Source organism: Urocampus carinirostris, chromosome 18 (assembly GCF_059441175.1).
Source record: "Urocampus carinirostris isolate Australia breed hairy pipefish chromosome 18, RoL_Ucar_1.0, whole genome shotgun sequence".
In the NCBI taxonomy this organism is placed as follows: Eukaryota; Metazoa; Chordata; class Actinopteri; order Syngnathiformes; family Syngnathidae; genus Urocampus; species Urocampus carinirostris.
In genome coordinates, this window is record NC_142366.1 from 31063580 (window position 1) to 31078401 (window position 14822).

At 41.5% G+C, this 14822-nt stretch overlaps 1 protein-coding gene and 1 pseudogene across 2 annotated transcripts in view; both read left to right on the top strand.

Annotated features, from left to right (window-relative positions):
• Window positions 1–14822, top strand: part of adarb2 (adenosine deaminase RNA specific B2 (inactive)) — a 375339-nt gene that overhangs the window by 167979 nt on the left and 192538 nt on the right. The gene's annotated exons all lie outside the window — the stretch shown is intronic.
• Window positions 1835–2012, top strand: LOC148348810 (U2 spliceosomal RNA; annotated as a pseudogene).

Below are 14822 nucleotides of genomic sequence, written 5' to 3' on the forward strand. Positions count from 1 at the left end.
CTCCCGTCCCGGTTTATGACCCGTTTTTGATCCCGACAACGTTTTTGCTCTCTTGTCCCGGCTATCGACCTGTTTTTCCGTCCCTGACACCGCCATCTCTCACTTCGGAAGTGGATCTTCCGTATTCGGATCACGATCCGATTGCAAGAGCGAATTGTCTCCTGCGTCCAGCGAGCACCGGATCGCGGGTGCTGCTCTTCCTCTTTCTATTCAATGAACTTGTGGTTAACACTACGCATTTGGGTCTGATTCCGTCCTGGTCGTTTTTGACCCAAAAAGCCATGATCGCAACATATTTATTTGTTTATTTTTGAAAAAGTGAGAGATACCATACATTTTAAGACAAAATTCAGCAAAACCACCAAACCTGCTTTCCGGACAAATGCAATTTTTTTTCAATGTAATTTATTTTACTGTGTGACATTAGATGGTTTTATCAAATTGATCAAATTAAAAATAACGCCAGAGCCTGTGTCCATTATGAGCAATCATACAACCTTAAACTCGTCACCCTCCCGTAGTTACTAAAGATCATTGAGGCACATTTTAAGCTTTTTTTCATAAATAATGATTTCAAAACAAGGTGCAAGTAGAGTTTTTTTGTAAAAATGTCACATAAAAACTGCAAACAAAAAGTTTTTGAATGCCTTTCCATTCAGGGGAGAGAGCATGTGTGTAAAAGAGAGTGGAGCATACTATGTGTGCAGAAATCCACCCACCCCATCAAACTGATCTGTGCTTGGCTGGGGTATTTGAACGTTTGCAGTTTGTTTCGTGGGTTTTATAATAAAATGTCTCAACAGTGAACATACGTTATTTGATGAGCTTACGTATAAAGCAGGGGTCGGGAACCTGTGGCTCAGAGACAAATTTGATTGCATGGATATTTTCTCCATGTCGTTCAAAACTTGAGCCATTAATCCTGTCCAGATACACTCAAAGCCAAGTCAAAGCTGAATTACGAAGCAGTACTTCGCAGAATATATAGGGCACGTTTTCACTACAATTTACAGCCCAGGTGTCACACCAAAAAAAATAAATAATAATAATTAAAAAAAATAATAATAAAAATAAAAAAACGCTAAAGAATCCTTTATATAAAAGCTCACTATATAATCTGTGTTCAGTGTTCAGACACCTTATGATGAAATCCACAGAACAAACTGTAAATACGCCAAAACACCGGAAGAGAATTTAAAGTTATTTGATTGGGTGAGTGGGAGGGTTGGGTGGAGCTATGCAAGCACTCCCTCCCATCTCTCGCCCTACGCCGTCTGCGCCAAAGGTAAGCACATCAGGCTCCCTGTTTGCAGAATGTTGTGACGTTTCTACAAAATCACTGCTTGCATCTGGTTTTGAAACCAATATGTATGTAACAAAAGGGTCTAAATGAGTTTAACCGATCGTGGTTAATTGCAAGAAAGAGACAAGTTTAAAGTGGTATGTTTGTTGATTTTGGTACACGGGCTCTGGCATGATTCTCTTTTCATCATTTTTATCAAATCATCAAAAATAAATGTGCTGAAGACTAAGCTTTTGTCTGGGGCGCGGGTTTAGCATTTCAGTAAAACTGTCTCATAATATATGGTGTGGCTCTTTCCCAAAATAGAATTAATATATTTTGCTTTTATGGCTCTTTGAGTCAAAAAGGTTCCCGACCCCTGGTATAAAGGATTCCTTAGTGTCATACAGCTAAAACGAGGTCAGTTGGTGTGACTCTAATGGAGACTGTGCCCTATTAATACTAGACCAAATACTCTGTACTATCAGCGGCTGTGGTTTTTGAACTGTGTACTTTGTAATCGGCCGGTAGCAGGGCTTTGATGCTAGGTCCTTAGCTTGGCCCGGCTATGAAGCTAGGTCCTTAGCTTGGCCTTGATGCCAGGTTCTTAGCTTGGCCTTTGAAGTCACTATCTTTGATTTTTGCATTTCGGGGATGGAATATGAGCTTGCTCTGTCCACTCCACGCATCGGCCCGGTATTGCAGTACCTCCAGGAACGGTGCATTCGCAATGATCGCAGCAAGGCTTTAGGGCTAGGACCTTAGCTTGGCCTTTTGGCTGAGAGTAAGTGTCCCGGCTCCTAGGCTTTGTAGCGTATTATGAACTGACCGATAACGGATAATGGATAATGAATAACGAAGATAGATCAATAACCCTTAAAAACCCCCCACTCTGTACTATCAGCATTGCTTCGGCTATGCATGCCGGGAATTGGAACGCTACAGGAGAAATTTGCTTCCATCTTGGAGTCATCTAGTCATGAAAAGATCCATATCTGGCTTGCGAGCCATAGACTCCTGACCCCTGTAGATCTTTGTAAGCTAATGCATTGCTAGCTCTACAACAATAAGCTAACCACATTATCATCCTAATATATGACAATATATAATTATGATAAGGCCAATTTATTTGATTGCCTCACCAGTCAGTGTTAGTTATTTCTTATTTTACTTCATAATTTGCTGATTTCCACATTATATTACACATTATATTTATACAAATAGTAAGTAATGTGTTACAGTGTTGAGCGTTTAGAAATGCTTCTTGAGGCACACTATCCTTTTGCCTCATGCTCGAGAGGGACAGTGACCATACACATAGAAATAGTGATATTAGCAAGCTAACAGCAAGTCAAGCTATGCAGTCAAGTCATGTTTATTTGCATGGCCCTTAATCACAAAGAGTCTCAAAAGGCTGCACAGACCACAGATTATTGCAAACTACAGACTATTATGACACCATCCCCTGATCTAAAACCTACATGAGGGCAAATAATACACACATATAATCAGGGTTGGGTAGGGTTACTTTAACTTGATTACTTTCAATGACTTGGTATTGGAGTAATCCAAAAGTCATTGAAAGTAATCAAGTTAAAGTAACCTTACCCTACCCTGGATATAATAGAGGTTCACCTATCTATTGATGCTCTTATTCAAAAGAAGCAGTGCATAAACTCCAGTGATGAGTTAAGGTAAGACAATTAAATGGTTTTCCTATGTATTTGTTTGGGTTTTTTTGTCTTTAATGCTCTGCCAATCAAATGATGATCAAAGATATATCATGGATTTACTACACTCACGGTTGTAAGAAGACCATGGTTACGTATCATTATTGAAGGTGATGGCTGCAAGAGAACTTAGGTGAGCTATGCGGCTTTATATATATTAGGTCGATAGTTTGTGAATCTGACTGTGCCTCACAAGACACAAACCACACTCCACATAACTGTCATTGTCTACAGAATTACAATCTTGAATCCTTTTCTTAAATCCCTCTTTAAAATCCGCACGTATCAACACGATCTAAAACCTCAATCAGGTTTTTTTTTATTGCTTGGAAAAGTCCTCCAAAACTCTTTCATTATGTATTAAAACGTGGATTTGTAGCGCCGCTATCCCTCACCTTTATTTTTTTAGCGATTGCCTTACATCTCTACTCGATTTATTCACCTGGAAGATCGAGATATAAAGAGCCACAGAGGTTTTGTGTACAAAGTGACTACAAGACCTCATAAAAACGTTCTCGTTAATTGTATGATTACCTGAAAAGTACTTCTTTTTTGGTGTTTTTTTTTGCCCAATGACTCCTACACAGCTGAATAATGTGTTAGAAAGGGCAAACTACTGCCCACAGGCCATGTGCGGCTTGGCAAGCAGTGATACTATTTATGATAGTAAATAAAGTACTTTTTGAGTGTCTCCTACTAAAATTCCACAAAAATACTCCAAAAAATACTACAAAATAAGTCCAAAACTATACCTATATCAAAACGATATCAAATTTAGTGCTTAAAAACAATACCACAGCAATATTACTACAGAAACACTACAAAAATAGTACAACAGAAATATGGGAATTTAGGAGGAAACTGGAGTGCTTGGAGGAGAACATGCAAACTCCACCCAGGAAATTTGATCTCATGACCTCAGAACTGTGCCGCACATGCCCTAACCACAGGGTTAGGGTTAGGGGTTAAGGGTTAGGGTTAGGGTGCCTTCACCTGATCAGTCCACCAAAAGTCCTGGTCGTTTGGGCACCAATGTTGAGTCAACTCTGGACACCCTTCTCCACCGTTGACAGTCCCTGGTCTGATCTTGGATCGTGGCAAAGTTGGCACCAGTCCACTCCTTAATGTTGTGGACTTAGTTCTTATTCTGCCCCCTTGCCGTTTATGTTCCATCGGACGCTAACGTTCCACCGGATGCTAACATTAGCATAGCTACATCTCCTGCCCGCTGCTATCAATAAACAGCAGCTCGCATACCCCGACGGAGGTTTTATCGTCGCCGGCGACTTTAATCAGGCATGCTTAAGGACTGTACAACCTAAATTCATTCAATTGGTGGATTGAGCAATTAGGGAAAAAAAAACACTGGACCCGTGTGTACAGTAAGATCAAACATCTAGTTGGATCCGGCCATCTGTCTGTCCCTCACCCCCTCATACACCCCCGTCCGGAGGCAAAAAAAAGCCTATGCAACAAGGACATTACAAACATTTTATTTGTACCTTTATCTCTTTGTTTTCTTTGTCCTCACTGTAAAATGTGGAACTGGAGTGCCACGTCCAATTTCGTTGTCACAATATATTCAACCCATGTTGTAACAATGACAATAAAGGTATATTCTATTCTATTCTATTCTATTCTATTCTTGGACTGTGCCCTGGTGAAGGACCTTGGTCTGTCCTGATGATCTTGTGACCTGACCACTGAAGTTCACTTCTGGGCACAGTTGACAATAGTTCTTGGTAGGGTCCAATGTGCCCCCTGGTGGTCTGGTTTGTCAAATGGGCTAAGTAGCCAATGCCAAGAAGTTTCAGGTAGCATGGCATCTCCATGGCTTGGATTTTCCTTTCCAGTTTTGCTGTGAGAGTCCATGTCTCCCAAGCGTTTTTACTGCTATGTTCTTGTCCCTCCAAGTGGGTTAAAGTCTGGCAAGTCCGGCTATGGTTTGAGCTATCCTGGACATGATTTCTGATCCAGACCCCTCTTCTGATAATAAATACAGAAAATACTTCCAGGAAATGGTGTTTAAACGTGTATCTGCGGCAGTGTTCCCTCTAAGCTGATTCTCAGCGCACAAGAAAATCTAGCCAGCACACAAAAATGAGGGCTCAAAATTACTAATTAAGAAGTGAATCAAGTCAAAGTTACAGTGCATGAAGGTAAAAATACACGGGTTCCCCTGACGTTGTGTCCTATATGCGGTATTTTGAAGTCGAGTCGAAGTAGAACAAAGTTGAGTAAAGTTAGTAGAGTTTGTCAAGAACCGGCTTCTTTGGCTCGGCTCACTAAAAGGAACCGGCTCTTTCGGGTCCTAAACGGCTCTTCAAGTTGTTTTTGCTTCTTTAATCCCAACATGACCAAATATGATGTAAAATGATGCACAAAATGACCAAAAGGAATGGGGAATAGAACAAAAAAGAAAAAAATACCAAAATGAAAAAGTAGTGAAAAGCTGAGGAAAAAAGGAAGAGATAAAAACAAGGAAAAATTTAGAAAAAAGCCAGAAAAAAAGAAAAGAAATAATGTAGGAAAAAAGTAAATATAGAGCAAAAAGAAAAAAGTAACGGCTCGGAAAAAATAAACACGATGAGATTTTTTTTTAAAGGAATTTTTAAAAAAGTAGAAAAAAACACAGAAAAAAGAAGAAAAAGTTTGTGTTGCATTCAAATATTTCCAATGATATCAAGTAAATCTTGTTGCCAACATTGTACTTGCACTAAAAAATGTGATTAAGTACAGTTCTGTATCTTACAACCGACTAAATAAGCCCCCAAAAATGTCAATATTATGCGACAAAATATATCAGGAAATAAAAAGAAACGGATATCTTGTGAAAGAATTGTAAGAACAAACGACGTTTGTAGGCCTTTGCAATCGTACATGAGTCAATTCATTCAAAACAGAAAAATCATTTTGCATTGCCGGAAACTCAGCAAAATGTAACTTGATGTTTTGGACATGTTTGTTCATGAACTATCTTGCCACACTTGGGATTGCTGTTGCCCACTGTCGTTTCAAGCGTTGCTCACCGACTTTGTGTGAACGCTCATCCCCGTAAGGAAAATTACAGGGAACATCGATCTGCGGCGGTCGGAGGTATTTGAATATTTCCGCTGATGAGGGAAATACATAAACACTCCATCTTGTTGGCAGGTCCCGTTTGTCCGTCCCTGGCAGAATTTGAAGGTATGCCACCGCTGTGCCGGCCTGCATCCTTGTGATAAAAGGACGGGGGAAATTACAGAAGCCTTTCTCTGGCTGGACCACAACATGTTCATTAGTGAGGAATGACTGACTGTGTTGCTTGAAATGTCATTGGGGCAAACTGACTGTCTCCAAGCTAATGACAACAAGTCTCCTGTTAGCTAGTGCTGGGTTATTCTGGTGTTAGCTTCAGCTAGAAGTAGTACCGTATTTTCCGCACTATAAGGCGCACCTAAAAGCCTTTATTTTTTTCAAAAGCTGACCATGCGCCTTTTCCCCCGAACCCAAGTAGTCCGCGGTGTATGCTGGGATTTATTTACCGGCGTTTCATTGGCTAACCAATGTGTCATTCATTATTTGAATCGATCACTATTGGCTAAAGTTATTCGGAGGTCAAGGGGGCGGATCCTTTTTATCATTTACGGGCTCGGATAGGCTAAAGGGGCAAAACAAACCCTGCAATTGGCCGAAAAAGATGTGTCAATCATCAGTTGAATCGATCACTATTGGCTAAAGTTATTCGAAGGTCAAGGGGCGGATCCTTTTTATCATTTACAGGCTGGCATAGGCTTGAACGGCAAAACAAAGCCTGCAATTGGCTGAAAAAGATGAATGTGTATAGCACGTGGTTGACGGCATACAGAAAGCATTTTTTACTATACTGTATTAGTAAATATTTTATTCTCCTGGATTTACTACACTCACGGATATAAGAGGACCACGGTTGCACATTATTATGATCACAACGACTTCGGTGAGCTACTCCGGCTATATATCTTGTTTCAGACTGAACTCGATGTTTCTGTGATAAGCGGTGCAGATAATGGATGGAATGGAGTGTCTATTTTTAAATTAAACTCAATTCCAAGTGTTTATTGTCATATGCATAGTAAAGTTGCGAGCGAAAAAGAAAATAGAAACTAAGGAATGGTTGGCATTTCTGGAATCCCAAGACTTTAACCTTCCGAATGATATTTGGAACGATGCATTTGAGTGACATCGTACGGACACCGCATCCGCACGTGTTCTCGACACGTATTTGCGTCTTTGCAAGCTTTGGGAATGTTAAGGGGGTAATCAGTTGGACTGAATCATCCGACTGTTTTGTCGACGTTCCCATTGTAGCGCCTTATAATCCGGTGTGCCTTATGTATGTCAAAAATAGGACCAAAACTATTTTTTCGGGGTGCGCCCTATAACCCGGTGCGCCTTATAGTGCGGAAAATACCGTATATATGGTAGGAGCAAGTTGGTGGATAATTTTGTCAGTTCCCTTTTGGTAATGCTCATATTATGTAAAATAAATGAAAAATGTCTCAACTCATGACCATTTCTTTTTAAATCAACATGCAGTGTTAATTTTACCTGTGAAAAGTGATGGGTCCCGGGGACTCGCATGCTCAAAAATCTTTGGGTCCCAACAGAGATCTATGGGTCACCAAAATTTAGTGTTATCGAGGTTGAAATTGTAAATCGGTGACAAATGTATAATAAAAATCTATATATTCATTCAGTTTTAATCATCACAGTTTATTGGTAATACAAAGCAGTTATCACTTCAGATTTTTCAGTTCACAAAAATATTGTACATTACAAAATAATATTGCTGAAATATTAGTCTATATATTCATGCAGTTTTAATGACTTCAGATTTTTCAGTTCATATATTCTTGGTGGTTTGCTGTCCCGCCACAGTTGTAATGCCTTCTCAAGGTCCAATTGCAGCAACGGAATTTCCATAGCTAATTTGTGGTTTTCATGGTCGTTGTGCCGATCCAATGTGCTTTTCTGAAAGTTCTATTGCGAAATTATTTATGCAATTCAGTTTTTTTGTCACGCTGGGTGCACGCATCACAGAACATGTAGCCTCCATTATCATCCTCCTCATAGCGTAACCAGGAATATAATTGAGTCCATTTTGGCAGAAATGTCTTGCTAGGAGATTTCTTTTGTTTATTTTCTTTTATCCAATCGTTAGCTTCAATACACGTATTTTCCTTGCCTCCGTGATCTTCCGAAGAATTTCTCCGCTGTTTTTTCGTGCCGGAATTATTGCCGTTGTCACCACTTTCTGTATTATGTTTCGACTTATTACCGACTCTGAAGAAATTACCAATTTTTTGTTGATTTGCACCTAGTACCAACTGTTTTTCGGAGGCATACTTCTCTTTCACTCGACAACCACCACAACAATGACGTCGTCTCGTAGCAACGAGATTTCGTTTGCCGAGATCGCTTGCGAGACCAAAACAACAATGGCGGATCTGCCTGACAAAAAGTTTGGAGTGCGGTAAATCTTTGATAAAAAATAATAATAATAATAATCGGGTAATAATGACAATTTGGTGTCAAAAAAGTTGTGTCCCGGGGACGCACGTTGATTCGACACTATGCGTCCCCAGCAAAAAATGATGCGTCTAGGACAAATGAGAACACTGAACATGAATAGAATGTTTTTTGTATTTCTGCTTATTTTTTTAAACAAAACATTTTTTTTTTCTTTTAAATGAAGCATTTTTTCACTTATGTTTCACAGCTCACAGATCCCTGTACTGCATGGGTCGTAGGGGTGCCACTTCCTGTGGTGTATCTTGGGCAAATACAGCCTGGCAGCTCCCATCCCTCTGAAGTACCAAATGACACACAGTTTTCCCTAAAAACGAAATCACAATCTAGCTTCTGACACAATTTTTTAGGTTCGAATGAGCACATTTCTGACCATTTTCCTTTCATGTTTTATAAAAAAATGAATATCTACATTTTAGGAAATGGATTTTATTTCTAAACGGGGTTTAACAGTAAACATTAAGCAATTCTAGTATTAGGAGTTAGATTGTGTGACATAGGAATCGTCGTATAAATTAATTAGCGGCACTAATTCTATTGTTCAGGGGCAGCACGGCGGCGCAGTGGTTAGCGCATGTGCGGCACAGTTCATGTCTTGGGAACCTTCTGCGTAGGTTCAAATCCAGCTCCAGACTTCCTGTGCGGAGTTTGTATGTTCTCCCCGCGCTTGCGTGGGTTTCCTCCGGGCACTCCGGTTTCCTCCCACATTCCAAAAACATGCATTTCAGGTGAATTGGCCGGTCCAAATTGTCCCTAGGTGTGAATGAGCGAGCGAGTTGTCTGTCCCCGTGTGCCCTGCGATTGGCTGGCAACCAGTCCAGGGTGTCCCCTGCCCACTGCCCGATGATTGCTGGGATGGGCTCCAGCACCCCCGCGACTCTACTGAGGATAAGCGGTGTGGCTAATGAGATGAGATTAATTCTATTGTTCAGGGGCTGAGATGTGTGCAAAATCAGGATTCTTGGTCTCACTACCCCCCTCTGCCATGAGGCAAGAGAATTGCATGCCTCACTCTGCAGACGCTCAGCAAAGTCGTACCTTACATACTGATTCCATTTATAGATAGATAGACACTTTATACATCCCTGTAGTATCCGTGATAAATAATACAGCTATTTAGAAAAATTAAATCCTCAATTTTAGAAGTTAAGAACTTTGAACTGAATAGAAAGAACCATTTGATTTATTGTTAAATGTGTATATATATATATATATATATATATATATATATATATATATATGGGATGTTTAGACGTGTTCTAATCTAAGGCAGGGGTGTCAAACTTGTTTTAACTCGGGGGGCCACACGATAGAACAAACATTCTGTCGGGGGCCGGACTGGTAGATGAAAGAGAAAGAAAAAGAGAGATAAAGAAATAAGAGAAGGAGGCAGGGAAAAGGAGAGAGGGCGGGACAAAGAAAAGAGAGAGAGAGAGGGGGAGAGAGAAGGAGAAACAAAAGATAAAAAGTCGTGAGAGAGGGGGAAAAGAAAGGGAGAGGTTGAAAGAAATCCAAAGAGAAATAGAAAAACAGAGGGGGAGAAAAGAGAAAAGAAAACGCGAAGGGTATGGAGAGAGGAAGAGAAAAGAGAGAAAAGGAAAAAAGGAAGTTAAAGCAAAAGAGGTTAAAAGGCATAGAGAGAGAAAGAGACAAAGAGCAACAAAGGAAGAGAAAAAGAGAGACACAGAGAGTGAAAGAGACAGAGACAGAGTGGGAGAAAAGGGGTGAGAGAGAGACTGACTGAAAGAGAGAGAAAGCGAGAGAGAGAGAGAGAGAGAGACTGATTGAAAGAGAGAGAAAGCGAGAGAGAGAGAGAGACAGAGAAATAAATACAAGTACAGTGTCTTTGTGAGAGGCACCATGCTTTGGCAACATCAAGTTGACATATTTCTTGTTTTTCTCTTGCGCTTCTCTGAGTGTTGTCTCGTGGGCCGGATTCAATCCCTTAGCGGGCCTGATCTGGCCCATGGGCCGCCTGTTTGACACCTGTGGTCTAAGGGTACTGTTATTTGTGGTGTGTCTTGGGCAAGTACAGCCTGGTGGTGCCCATCCTACAACCCTGGTGAGGATAAGCGCTTTGGAAAATAAATGGTCGGTGTACTTAGTACAAGTTAAAATGTGGACCCTATTTGGATACGTGTGGACCCAAGTGTTTTTAGAATGTACCGTATTTTCCGCACTATAGGGCGCACCGGGTTATAGGGCGCACCCCTAAAAAAATTGTTTTGGGTCCTATATCTTCCATACATAAGGCGCACCGGATTATAAGGCGCTACAATGGGAACGTCGACAAAACAGTCAGATAGTTCAGTCCAACTTATTACCCCCTTAACATTCCCAAAGCTTGCAAAGACGCAAATACGTGTCGAGAACACGTGCGGATGCGGTGTCCGTACGATGTCACTCAAATGCATCGTTCCATCACTCGGAAGGTTAAAGTCTTGGGATTCAAGAAATGCTAACCATTCCTTAATTTCTATTTTCTTTTTCGCTCGCAACTTTTCTGTGCATATGACAATAAACACTTGGAATTGAGTTGAATTTAAAAATAGACACTCCATTCCATCCATTATCTGCACCGCTTATCACAGAAACATCGAGTTCAGTCTGAAACAAGATACTGGGAAAATATATAGCCGGAGTAGCTCACCAAAGTTCAATAATAATGTGCAACCATGATCCTCTTATATCCGTGAGGTTAGTAAATCCAGGAGAGTAAAATATTTACAAATACAGAATGGTAAAACATGTTTTCTTCATGCCGTAGACAACCAAACTTGCTATTAACATTCATCTTTTTCGGCCAATTGCAGGCTTTGTTTTGCCCCTTTAGCCTATGCGAGCCTGTAAATGATAAAAAGGATCCGCCCCCTTTACCTCCGAATAACTTTAGCCAATAGTGATCGATTCAAATGATGATTGACACATTGGCTGGGAAATGAAACGCCGGCATATGTATCCCAGCATACACCGCGGACCACATCGCCTACGAGGAGAAATCTAGTCGGCGGCTGCTTGCCTTTGTTGCGAGACCTTGCGACTTAATATCGATCCATATATAAGGCGCACTGTATTATAAGGCGCATGGTCAGTTTTTGAAAAAAATAACGGCTTTTAGGTGCGCCTTATAGTGCGGAAAATACGGTAAATTACAGAAGCTTTCCCGATTTTCCTGGACCAAATGACTCCAAATCGTCTCAACACAAGTTGATAATTTCGATGGAGGAAGACTAATTGGCCGTCAACCAAATTCTGATCGGTTGTTATATATTTACCTGATGCGATTAGGAAGGCTTTAAGGGTTGCCCAAAAAGCCTGCCAGCTCCCATATCATTTTGGCGCAGGGGAAAGCTTTCAGTGAATATTTCTCTCAATCTGTTTTTTAAGGCTAAATATACGACCAAGCGGAGGCGTGTGGCAATTATTCAGATCTGACTCAAGACGTAATAACTAATTGGTTGACCATGACTTAAAATGATTTTTTAATATCCTCTTTGGAGACGGGCTTTGTTCCAAATCGGAACAGTCGAGTCCCCGCCAAGGATGAGCTAGGCCAGCCCACAGTTCTATTTTTTGTTAGCTCTATGATTTATGCTATTTTTATTCCAGAAATAAACTGAGTTCGGAAGAGTATGTGATAGATAGATAGATAGATACTTCATTCATCCCCGTAGGGAAATTCACACTTCCATCAGTCTACCCCGTTGTTTACTAACAGATTAACATGATGACCTAGGGATGCTTGTAGCGAAGTGGATGACGTCACGCTAGTCCAAAAGTTCGACATCCCTGCGGCAGATGGAAATCTTTTCTTTGTGAAAATCCAGGGATACACCACCTCGTGTTAGCAAGTCCGCCTCCTCTCCGATTCCCCCCGGCTTTCGTGTCTCTGTATAGCGGCGTTGAAGCCGGGTAGCTCCGGGTGGCTACACGTTAGCGTCCGGAATGCTAAACGTGAGCCACGTTTCCGCAAAACACAGCAACTGCGCTCCCTGTGCGCTTCGATGTTTTCCACCAGCACTCGATGATCTTATTTGGTCGTGAGTTCGCATTTACCATGATTACGGATGGTACCGAAGACTTATAACGCCGCTAGCCGCTTAGCTAGCTCTGGCTCTTCTTCCACAATAGGCCCCTTCATCACGCCGGCACGAGAATTCCTCAGGGCAAGGAGTTGATTCCTTGAATACACGCATTTTTGTGTGCTAAAACCCATGTCCATAGGATAGATGTAATCCATAGTGTAGTTGTCAAAATGGGAAGAAAAAACACCGAAGATAGGAGCAGACAATAAAATAATAGGACAGCTGCTGGAAAGTTATGTGTCAATGTTGGGAAGAGTAAGGTGATGAAGTGTTCACGGCATGATGTTAGAAATCAGGTTGCATGGTCAGGTGCTGGAAGAAGTTGAAAGCTTTAGGTACTTGGGTTGTGATGTGGCTGCAGTTGTTGGAATGGAGTGCGAGGTATCGCACAGAGTGAATCAAGGAAGCAAGGTTATGGATTTTAAGAGGGGACTGTATGAGAGTATGATTACGCCGACTGTGTTGTATGGTGCAGAGACTTGGAGCCTGAACGCAGATTTAAGAAGGAAATTGAATGTTTTTGAATGAAGTGTTTGAGGACTATATTAGGAGTGACAAGATTGGATACATTGAGAAATGAAATTGTGAGCGACAGAACTGGAGTAGTCGTGGAACTGAGCAAGCATGTGGATAAGAGAGTACTGGGTTGGTTTGGACACATGGAGAGGATGGATGAGGAGCGAATGTTGAAGAGGATCTACAGAGCAGAAGTCAATGGAAGGAGACCAAGAGGAAGGCCGCGATTGACGTGGATGGATGGTGTTATGAGTGCACTGCAGAAAGGGGTCTAAATATAATGGAAGCTAGAGCTCTTGTTGGTGACAGGAATGAGTGGAGAAGTGTTGTAAAAGGATAGTGGGATGTTTAGACGTGTTCTAAGGGATGGGCAGGGCACCTGTATGATGCGGCAGGGGTAAACCAGTGAAAGCTGTCGGGCCCTGCTGTTGAACAAAAGAGTGCGTTGTGTCACCCTGACCCGAGTGACATGGCCGCTTTCTGGTGTCCCGTTTCATCTGGAGGGACGAAAGCATGACCAACTTGGGTGCCGAGGTGCCTAACTTGTTTGGGTGTTTGAGCAATTGGGTTGGCCTATGCCAGCCTGTAAATGATAAAAAGGATCCGCCCCCTTTACCTCCGAATAACTTTAGCCAATAGTGATCGATTCAACTGATGATTGACACATCTTTTTCGGCCAATTGCAGGCTTTGTTTTGCCGCTTTAGCCTATGCCAGCCTGTAAATGATAAAAAGGATCCGCCCCTTGACCTCCGAATAACTTTAGCCAATAGTGACTGATTCAAATGATGATTGACACATTGGTTAGCCAATGAAACGCCGGTATATAAAACCCAGCATACACTGCGGACTACTTGGCCTTCGGGGGAAAATCGAGTCGGCGGCTCCTTGCCTTAGTTGCGAGACTTTGCGACTTAATATTGATCCATACATAAGGCGCACTGTATTATAAGGCGCATGGTCAGCTTTTGAAAAAAATAAAGGCTCTTAGGTGCGCCTTATAGTGCGGAAAATACAGTACTCTGGGTACGTCTCGGATTGGGATTTGAGGGGTAATTCTTGCGAGCATGTGAAATAATAATAAGGGAAATTGTGAATTTCCCTTAGGGGATGAATAAAGTATCTATCTATCTATCTATCTATCTAATATCACAGACGAAAGACCACAATAGCCTTCGTTAAGCAATCGTAACCAACGCAAATTCCCTTGCTCAAACATACTCGAAAGACGCTAGGGTTCCCTCCGAGGCAGACGCCGAGACTTCAAAGACTCGCCGAGCGATACCGAGCATGATTTCTGCCTAAAGACACGAGGTTTAAGCTCTGATCCGCCGCTGTTTTGGTTACGATTAACCACGCGGCGGAGCGGAATGTCTTCTAGTCCGACGCCGTTCTGGTGGATTTGCGGCGCTGTTTGTCTTCTTAAATCTACAAAAGAGGGATCAGCAAATGAACCCTGTGAATAAATCAGTGAGGGGAGAGAGGGAGAAAGTCGGGCGTGAAAGGCTCTATTTGTAAGAGAAATTGAAGAGCTAAGTAATAGGCAGGGTTGGGTAGGGTTACTTTAACTTGATTACTTTTAATTACTTTTGGATTACTCCAATACCAAATATGCTAATAAAAGACAAAAGAAACTAAATATGAATAAAATGATGACTCA